Genomic DNA, 10,037 nt, shown 5'->3' on the forward strand with positions numbered 1-10,037 from the left:
TAATCAGTTTGTGACAGGAAGATGGGTCAATGGGCGAGCTCTGAATAAACAGTAAGAGCTCCAAACTGGAAACGGGGATTGCTTTGCTGAGCACAATTCTGGTGTCCTGGCTCCCACTACAGCCAGAGGAAAGTAAGAGAGTAATTATGAGTTATGTTTTTTCTGCACCTCTGTTAGTGTGAGTCTAGTTTATGCATCATAACAGAAAAGCTTTCCAAAAAATATTGTTCTTCAAATTTTCCATAGCAATGTCCAATTTTTCTTCTGAATTATGTTTGGCCCTTGTCCTAAATAATTTCCAGCAGCCTTGGATTTCACAGGGTATTTATACACTTGCTATAAAATCTTCTGATGAGTTTTAAAAGGTTGGATTAAAGGATTTGACACCCATGAGCTGTCTGCCAGTTGGCTGACCGTGCCTTCCAGCTTCACGCCCTTCTGTTGTTGTTATCAAGCAAATTCTTGCCCAGAGATTACTTCCAGTTTGCCTTGATCATGGCAATGATTCTCAAAGTATCTTCTTTGATAAAGACTGAACAATCTCAGGCTGGCCTCCATCGAATCAACCAATTACTTTCATGGGATTGCACAGTCTTGAGGTGTGACCTGATCCTTTCCTCTGAAGTCATTAGAGATGGAAGTACAACCCTCCAGGTTAGTTATTTCATCTCCAGGTGAGCTAGTCCATCCTTAGGTTGCTCCATCTGCTTTTCTAGACAACATAAAGCTGAACTTCACCACATGTTCTGCGCTCCCCTTCTTAGCAGCTTTTACAGCAGGACTTACCTCTGCTTCTTATTCTGTGAGCATCACCCTCAGACCAACGAGCAGCTCACTGCTCCTGGCAGTCTCCTCTTGCCTCTCGTGGCAGTCCTTCCTCTGTCATCTCTCCCTGCTATGCACAATCACATTTTCCAGTGTTTGTGCAGAATAATAGACGTGCATGGAATCAATGCAGCCCAAACCTTCCTTCTGTTGGGCAAACATGGCCTTTCTAGCATTGTGTGCCCAGCAGTCTGCAAAACACCAGGCTAGGGGCCCCCAGAGGAGCACAGGAGGCCCAGCTAGCACACTGACTTTGGTGGGGTGGATCTTTTTTAGTGCAATGCTCCTACTGTTCTGTTGTTTTTCAGAAAATGACATAAAAGTATTCCTAGACATCTTGTGAGCACCAAGAAAACAAGTGTTTTGTCATGGACCACACAAGAGCTTGTTGTTTCCTCTCACTTTTAATGTCACCACCCATGAATTCTGTTTATAACATTTTGGATAGACCACTGTGTTTCCCTTGCTCCATGCTGTCCTCAAGCTCTTCAGACAGAGCAGCTCTGTCACAATTGGATGTGATACTGGTACTTACCTTCCATCAAGGAAGATGATTTTCCATAGTGTAATTCCAGATTTATTGAATCAAGTCTTAAACCTCAAGAGGTAAAGTGGGCTGTATTTTATACAGAAAATGGTTTTCCCTGCCAGATGAAATCTTAGGGCAGAGTGACTCACTTTATATAGCTGCTTGGACATTTCTTCTATCTTGGGATTAATGGTGATGGGGTAATTTAGATTCTGTAGCAACCTGAGATGGCCAGATTTACAGAGTTATCAGTCCAGCCACTTACAGGCACCTTTGCTTTAATTGAGTTTAGTGCTGTGAAAATGATGAACTTGATGAAGGAAATCCTTTTCCACTTGCCTTGAGAGTAAAGGCCCAGCTGGGGCAGGCCCAGCACACTGCCTTCCTTGCCAGTGCAGCACCCACAGGTGGGACGGCAGAGTGATGCTGTGTGGGAGTGCTCCCAGCCTGTGCAGAGCAGGAGGGAGCTTTGCTGCCTTGTGGTGCCTGTCCCAGAGTCTGAGCTGAAGCAGAGCAAGGGGTGCTTCTACACCTGGCATCTAGACCTGGCACCTCTGTATTTGAGGTGCTTTTGTTTGCATCACGTAATCTCCTAAAGGAAGAGTGTGGTTTGGACATATGACTGATGAACTGATGTCCATCTATCTGAGTCCTTTGGCTCCATAAACTGTCAGCCATTTTTAGCTGGATTTGAATCATCCCAAACCAGCTCAAACCTAATCATGACTTCCTACAAGTTAAAAAAAAAAAGTAGTTGACAGATAGAAAAGATAGAAAAGAGAGAACTGTTAATCCTCCCCTGAGGAGGAGGAGGAGAACATATCAAATGCAACAACATTGGGACAATATGAATGTGGAACTGTCAGACTGAGACCTCAAGTGGGAAAGGACCATCTCCCTAACCAGGACCAGCTTCTCAGCTTTACCCAGTGCATCAGAAATGCCAATCTCCTGCTGTCTCACTCAAAGCCTGGCCACCCTCTCATTTTTCTCACTGTGTTGGCAGGAGATTTGTGAGTACATCACCATGTGCCATTTCAAGCTTCATTTGAATAAGCGTCCCATATAATGGACTTTTATAGCTCTCTTCTGTGAATTCTAAATTAACACAACTAATTAAAATGTTCCAAAGTTTTATGTAAATAACTAATTAGCATTTGAGAAGGAATAGTAAATTCACAGATGGTCATGCTCCACTCAGGGCCCACTGTGCACGGTGTTGGGCCCTTGGTGCAATGTCCTGCCTGGCAGGACTGGACTGCCCAGGTTTCACCCCAAGCATGACCATCCACCCTGCCTGCAGGCTCTGGGAACTCTGCATCTCATGGGATTAGGCCCATTCTCTCTGTCCCTGACATCAGGGCTTGCAAGAGTAAGGAGAGCACAGGAGCGTGGATGAGAACATCAAGGAGGAAGAGGTCTGTGCACAGGAGATGAGGGGAGTGTCTGAGCTGGGATTTTCAGTGTTTGTACTGGCATTTCTGTAAGGATGTTCCCCTAGAAAACCTTCCTCAGGGGCACCTCTTAGGAATAGAAGCTGCTATACTTCACACAACAGAGCTGAACCTCAGCACTGTGGGTTCCAGGCTCAGCACTCCCACTGAGACCCTGGAAGTCTGTTCTGTCACACAAACCGTGTGTCCATGGACCACAGCTGGGAATGAAGCTAAATATTTTCATCCTCTCCTAGGATTAGAGGCTCACTGATATCTGTAGCACGTTGGAGAGGTGATGCAGGAGTAATACCTTGTAAGAATGGGGAGATTTAAAAAATAGATCTGCCTCTAATTGCCTCCAGGTGGAAGTTGGAAAGATGGAAAGTTGGCATCTGGACTCTCATATGTACCAGGAGCCCTACATCTATGCATCCCATGGCATCCTGCACATCTAAGTGCTGTTGCTCACAAAAAGGACCCCCACAAATACAAGGAAGGAGTTGGCCAGTTGGAGTTTGCTCTAGAAGACAGAGATTATCATTAGAGCAAGTGAGGAGGGGGAATTCATTTTCCCTTGCTATTGAAGAAGTCCTACAGGATTATCCTCACCTTTCCAAGGGCAGCTCTGACTGTTTGCACCTTTTGCTCCCAGAGCTGCAAAGACCTGTGGGAGATGGAGAGGTTATAAAAGTCTGATTTTAAGTAAGATAAGGGGTTTTGGTGTATTTGAGTAGGTCTCTAAGGAGGGAAAATGAGCTTGGGAAGATTCATGTTGCTAGGACAATTTTTTTCGGCCAGAGGGAAATCAAGAGAGCAGAAACAAGAGTTGGTGGGGAAATCAAAGGGTGAGTTAAAAGAAAGGAGTGTGAAGAGCCTGGCTGTTTGTGTTGAAATTATAAACAGGAGTGTGTTTTTCAGATATATTCTTGGGGAAGATGTAAAAGTGGGAGATGAAGTAAAACAGTAAAGCTGTTGAGGGGGAGAAAGGGCTAAGCTAAGCCTTCCTATTGCGTGGTCTTATTTGCAGTCCCTGTCTGCCCTGGAAGCATCCCCCATATCTCTCTCTGTTTATACATGCAGAAAACTCCTGCAGAGTGGGGAGGAAGATGCAAGCTCTCCATCTGGTCTTCCAGACGTTGTTTCTCATCCTGGCACCAGCCTGGAGAGGAGGTGAGCTCTGAATTGGGTGGCCAGAGGGCAGCCTGGCCATGGTACAGGGCTCTGGGGCTCATGGGGAGGGGAAGCAAACCCAGAGGAGCCTCATTGTCCCATCCTTACATGTTGGTGCAACATCCTTGGGGAGCACGAGGTGGGTATGTACAGAGCATCTCACCCCCAGCATCAGCTCTCTGTTCCTAGGCAGAGCATTTGGCATTTTATCTGTCACAAGAGGAAGCTGGAGAGCAGCCTGCTGGTCCCATGTTTCTTGAATCCATAAGTGCTGGTACCAGCCCTCACTAATTCTGGGCACACAGGAGCTTGGCTAGAGCCTGTTCTGAGCTGACTCTGCCTGCAAGGAATGAGGATCTGAAATCACTGCCCTTCCCTGCATGGAGCCCAGGTGGGTGGGGGTGCTTGGCAGGGGACAGACCAAACCTGAGGCCCCAACAATTCAAAATAAACCCAGAAAGGGCACCTGGAAGGAATTCAAGGTGCATGGGAGGCTGGTAAGCAATCAAATGTAAAGGTATTTGGGTCATCTGAGGAAGGTTCATCATCTTGGGCTGAAATGTCAGCAGGTGCCTGCACTTAAGGACAAGCATAGGGTGCCCCTGTGGTGCCTGGAGCTGGGCTGTTGCAGGGGCACAGGGGACATGTCCCTGTCCCTGTGCCCCTGTGGTGCCTGGAGCTGGGCTGTTGCAGGGGCACAGGGGACATGTCCCTGTCCCTGTGCCCACATGACCCCTCTTGCAGAACAAGCCCCTAGACCACGGGGGTTCCTGCTGGAGCAGCACATGTGCCAGCTGATAATGACCAGCATTCATTTGTATTTCTGCATTCATTGCTAAACGGTTCTGCCTGGAAAATTGCCTTGAAAATGTGTTTCAGGATGTGCCAGATAGTCTCATGCTAATTTCTCAGCCAAAACCTCCCATGTGGTGTCCAATGTGATATCAGTAACTCAAAGGCAGAGGAAAATGAAGCCTCTATTTGCTTTCAAGCAATTTATTCTCTTGTTGTCTTTTTACATCCAGCAGCTAAGTAAATTACAGGGATGAAAATACTAAAGGCTTTTAATTTTTTCACTGTAATTTCTTAGCCCCTGGCAACCGAATAACAACAAAAAAAGAGAGATATTATGAAAAAGTACTAAAGTCTAACTATAATTTTTAATTATTAAATCCAAGTACAATTTTAACTGATTAAAAGTAAGAGGACCTGTTGGAGTACAAAGAAACAGCAGCAGGCTTCAGAGTTCAAGTAGTTGTGATCAGCTTCAATTTCATATTAGAAAATGAAAAGAGAAAAATTTCTGCTGATGATAACTTTGTATTTCTAGTATACTTCATCTTTCTCTTTTTTCAAGCTGCTTTTAATTCTGTCAGCTTTAAGCTTAATTCTGCTTTTGTGTTTCTTAACTATTGAGGATTATTCAGCCCTTTGAACTGATTTCTGACATGCTCTATGTGAGGTACAGTGGTATCTGGAGAGATTGAGATGAAAGATCTCTTAAACTCTTTTTCTAGTAGGGCTGTAACACACAGAATTTCATGGGTATTTGGGAAGTCAGTGATAAAGCTAAGAATTATCTCATGCCCTAATGTCCAAGCTTGAAATAAGAGAAGCCCCACTGTCATTCAGGTGCAGTAGATCTTAAAATGTTATTCTGAGCTCTGAATTCTCATACAACAAAACAACAGCTAGGGTTACCCAAATCCTGTTATTTTGGCACCTTTTATTTTTTTAGGATCCAGCTTGAGTTTTAAAGACAAAACTCAGCTTGGAAGAGGAAAGGAAATAGCCACTTCTCTAAACTTTCAGCTTCACCCTGCCCCACCACAACACAGCTCTCAGGAAATCACTGCACACTGATTTCTGTATTGAATGGTGGGAGCAGAAGCAGCACCAAAGTCATCAGCACACACACAATGTTTGCTGGAAATATACATTCCCAAAGTGCAAGAATTCCAGAGCGAGAAAGCTCCTGCCTCAGTCCTTTCAGATAAGCTTAATATTTCAGTTGTTACAGTACTTATTTCAGGTGTTCATTATAAGGTTGGAACAGTAGTTTTTGGACAAATCACAACAATTTCTCACAAAACCTCAATGTTGGGACTTGAGATAGTTTTAAAGTTTTGACTTCCCTGAATATATGAACACCTGTGTATTGAGTTCAGTTTTCTGCAGTTCTCAGCAGGGGATATGCATGCACATATAGGAGAAATCTGGTATGCATAACCTAGAGGAGATTCCTTTTTCTTTATCCTCCTGCCAGGCAGGAGCCTTCACTGACCCCATTCTCTGCTGGATTTTCCCTGCTGACACACCAAGGCAAACAAAAAGGCTCTCTGGACCATCCAACGTGAGGAGGTAGCTGCAGTTGCCTCAGATCTGAGGGGTGACCTCTGAAGCCCTGTTCCTGGGGAGGATGCAGCAGAACAAAGTCATCCTTGTTGGCATTCAACATTTCAACCCTTGTGCAGAGTCTCTCCTTCCCCTGCAGCACATCCCCCTCACAGGCTCACAAAGGGCTGCATTCATCAGGGACCAGCAACTGGGTATAATCCTTTTGAAAGACAACAGGCCCTGCCAGCTCCTCCAGGCCTTGGTTTAAAATGTTCATCCTCCCTCAGTTACTCCAGCCCAGGGCCACCTTGGCTGACTCTCGTGCACATGGAGGGGTTTGAGGGTCTGAGGACCCACTGGGGTGGTTCTGTGGGGTGGGGAAAGGGCTCCCTGGGTCAGCAAGTCCTGTTGAAGTGGTTGCACGTCGTGTGGGAGCTCACTGACTTGTGTCCCAGGAGCTGTTTGGTTTCATGCCCACACTCCTCCCACGGACAAGCTGCTGCTCAACCTTGCTGCTCTGGATGGGGTGAACCTTCTCGGCTTTTCCAGCCTCAATTTATTCATGGTTGGTTTGTTCTCATTTGTTCCTGTGCCAGCACTGGCCATTTGCTTAAAAAGCTCTCCCCAGTGCTGGATTTATCATCTCAGTGTGTGTGTAGGGAACGAGCAGCTCCTTGTGGCTCCCATTCACAGAGGATGAGACCAAAGCTGCTTTCATTCTCCCGTTGCAGAGAGGAAATGCTCAGTCCTCCCCATTGCTCTGGTCTTCTCCTGGGCTAAATAAACTGAATTTGCCTGCTGAGTCATCCCAGACCAGGCCAGGAAGGATCAGGGATCCCAGGCCAGGCCAGGAGGCAGCCTGACAGAGCCTTGATGCCAAGGATGTTGCTGTAGAAGCGAAGACTGAGGTGGTCGTGGTGGTGCAGTCAAGAAGGGAGAGGAGAGGAGAGATCCCAGTGGCCTTGAACTGGAGCAAGAATTGATTGTGGTGGTGATGTGAAAACACTGCAGCATAAAAAAGTGAGCACAGGCCTAACCCTTGTCAGTTGACCTTAATGCAGAGAGCAGGACTGTCCTGATTTCCTTGTATCTTTTCCACATCTCTGTGTGTTCTCCATTCTGTTCCATGTCCCACCTCTCCTGCTGCCAGTCTCCTTCTTCTCTTTCTGAGTATTTGACAGTTTTATTCTGCACTGTTCTGGGAGGCTGGTCAGAACCTAGCAAGGTGATAGCTCTCCCAAAAGTCATCCCCAGCAACCACCAAATGCTCTGAAGGCAGCCTAGGAAAAGCTTGAAACAAGTTTAAGCTGCTAGCTGTGCTTACAGGCTGCAAGGTGTTGTATGGGGGCTTCTGTTTGCCAGTGAATTGCCTCCCACTCTTACCAAGATCCAAAAATCCCCAGGTTGTTCCCTGAAATTTTGGCTTAATCTAAAAGCATATCTGAAATTGTATGACACCCAATGAAACACGGGCCATTGGTTCCAGTGCACACAAATACAATTTGGAGTCCATCTCCTGAAATTCAGACCCCTGACACAACCCTGGCCCTCTCAGACTCAATGAGGTGAATCAGCTCCTCCCAAATTCCTCCTGACTCCCCATCTTGCATTCCCTTTCACACCTTTCATGAAACCCTGCCCCCAGTGGAGGTGGTTTCTGTGGCAGCTCTGGAAGTCACCCTCTGAGTGATCCTAGAGCTGTCCCTCTTCCCACTGGAAGGAGCAGGCACTTTAAGGAAAGCCATAATGGGCAGTCAGAAATTGCCCTATGTTTTGGTAGCTCCTGTTGCTGCCTGGGAGATGCATTTGTCACCTAGCAACCACATAAGGCGATGAGGAAATAACAGCACGTTAATCTGATGGCCATGAGTTACCATCCATCAGGGAGCAGCCTCCCAAGTCCACCAATCAGGTGAATAGAATTGAGGGGGAAAGAGATACCAAACTTTTCATCCGTAAGTGGAGGAGGAGTGAGCAGAGGTTATCTTCATGTGTGTGTACAAATGTATCTCCTCGTGGGGGGATGAAAAAATCCCTGGAGAAATCCCTCAGACTGGAGCTAGCCCTCAGACACGGAGCTATCCCAAAGATGGGTCTCAGTTTTGCAAAACCCAAAGGCAGCAGTGCCCCAGCAGGCAGGGAGCAGCAGGAGGGTGCCAGCCCACCAGAATTTCAGTGCAAAACCTCTCTGAGTTTTTGGTGTCCAGTCCTGACTGTCTTAGAGCAAGCACTGAGACTCTTTATGAGCTGCTCAGCTGATCATGGACAGGGAGAGTTTTCCTGCTGAAGCAGTGATACTTTTCAGTATTGGAATCACTCCTGAAGCAAAAGACTGAGCTATTCATGGACCCCCTTTAAGCTAACTCTGTCTCCTTTTGACATCATTACAGAGAGTGCAAGACAGGCTTCACAAATTGCCATCATCCCTCGGAATCCCTGTATGGGTCCAACCAGCAGAAAACATCAAAGTTTGCCTCAAGACCAGGAGCTGAGCAGTGATAGAATTCAATTATTTCCCTTTTCTTCTGGAAATAGATCCAGAACAGAGGTCTTGTGTTATTTTTCAGTACCAGGAGCTCATTGAGGTACCTGCCCCCTGAAATACCAGGGTTGATCCATTTGGTGGCTCTAAATTGAAAGTACCCTGGATGCTGACACGAGGGAAGTAATTGTGAGAGGAAGAAAACCGAAATTAGTTCAGTGATGGATGACCTCATTGAAGCCTGTAAGGTTGTAAGAGTCGCACAGTTCCCAGCAAGGCCGTGCACATTTTTATACTGCAGGAGCTTTTACTTTAAGAAAACAGCTAAGAAATTGGTTTGGCAATTTACTGTTGAGCAGCACTGAAAAGGATTGGTCTGAAGCAGGACAGGATGTTCAGACCATTTATTTTGTGTAGCACATGCACTTAGCACCATGATGAGAGATGCTTTCTCAGCGAGCATCATTTCAGGGACTCGCCTTTCATTAGTGCTGAGCTGAAAGTAAACATGAGAGAACACCAGGGCTTGGGCTGGGTTTATGCAAAACTTGAACATTAAATAACAAACCCGTGTTGTGCATGTATATCACAGCTGGTTAGACTTCTTGACCTTTCAGCTGAAGCAAAGCCACAGGGGTACATCTCAAGAGCAGCTCGGCTTTGTCAATCATTACAGAAGTAATGGCATCCCAACATAATGCTTAACTCTGGAGGGACAGCTAAACATATTCATGGCAACACCCTTTGTGTTAAAATCTGGAAGAACCACAGTTAATGGTGCATTTCAGCCACGGGCTGTAAACTTCAGTGACAACCTATTACTGACTGCTGAACAAACTGGGATTGTCCCTTCCAAGGGGATCAGAGCTATGGTGCAAACCATCTTCTACCCCTGTTTAACCACATCACCTGGATGGCTCTATAGGAATTGAATGTGCAGTGAAATTTTGTGTCCTTTGTAAGAAGCATTGGGGATGTCTGGGGTTTTTTAAGCTGCATTTTCCTGGCAAACCCTGACAGCTGCATAACAGCAGTACTGGTGCTGGTGGTGGGTGTCTCAGGCTGGGAAGGGTTTCCTTCATCCTTGGTGCAGGTTTGCGGTGGTAGGCACAGTGCACAGGACATGGTTAGAGCTCACTCTGTAATGCCAATACTCCATCTGAAGGCAGCATGCCATGAAAGTGTGGCCCCACTGCACAGACACCAGAGACTGTTTGTAGCAGGTCCTGTTAAATGCAGCCGTGGGTTAATATGGAAC

The sequence above is a fragment of the Geospiza fortis genome, unplaced genomic scaffold, assembly GCF_000277835.1.
Source record: "Geospiza fortis unplaced genomic scaffold, GeoFor_1.0 scaffold172, whole genome shotgun sequence".
In the NCBI taxonomy this organism is placed as follows: Eukaryota; Metazoa; Chordata; class Aves; order Passeriformes; family Thraupidae; genus Geospiza; species Geospiza fortis.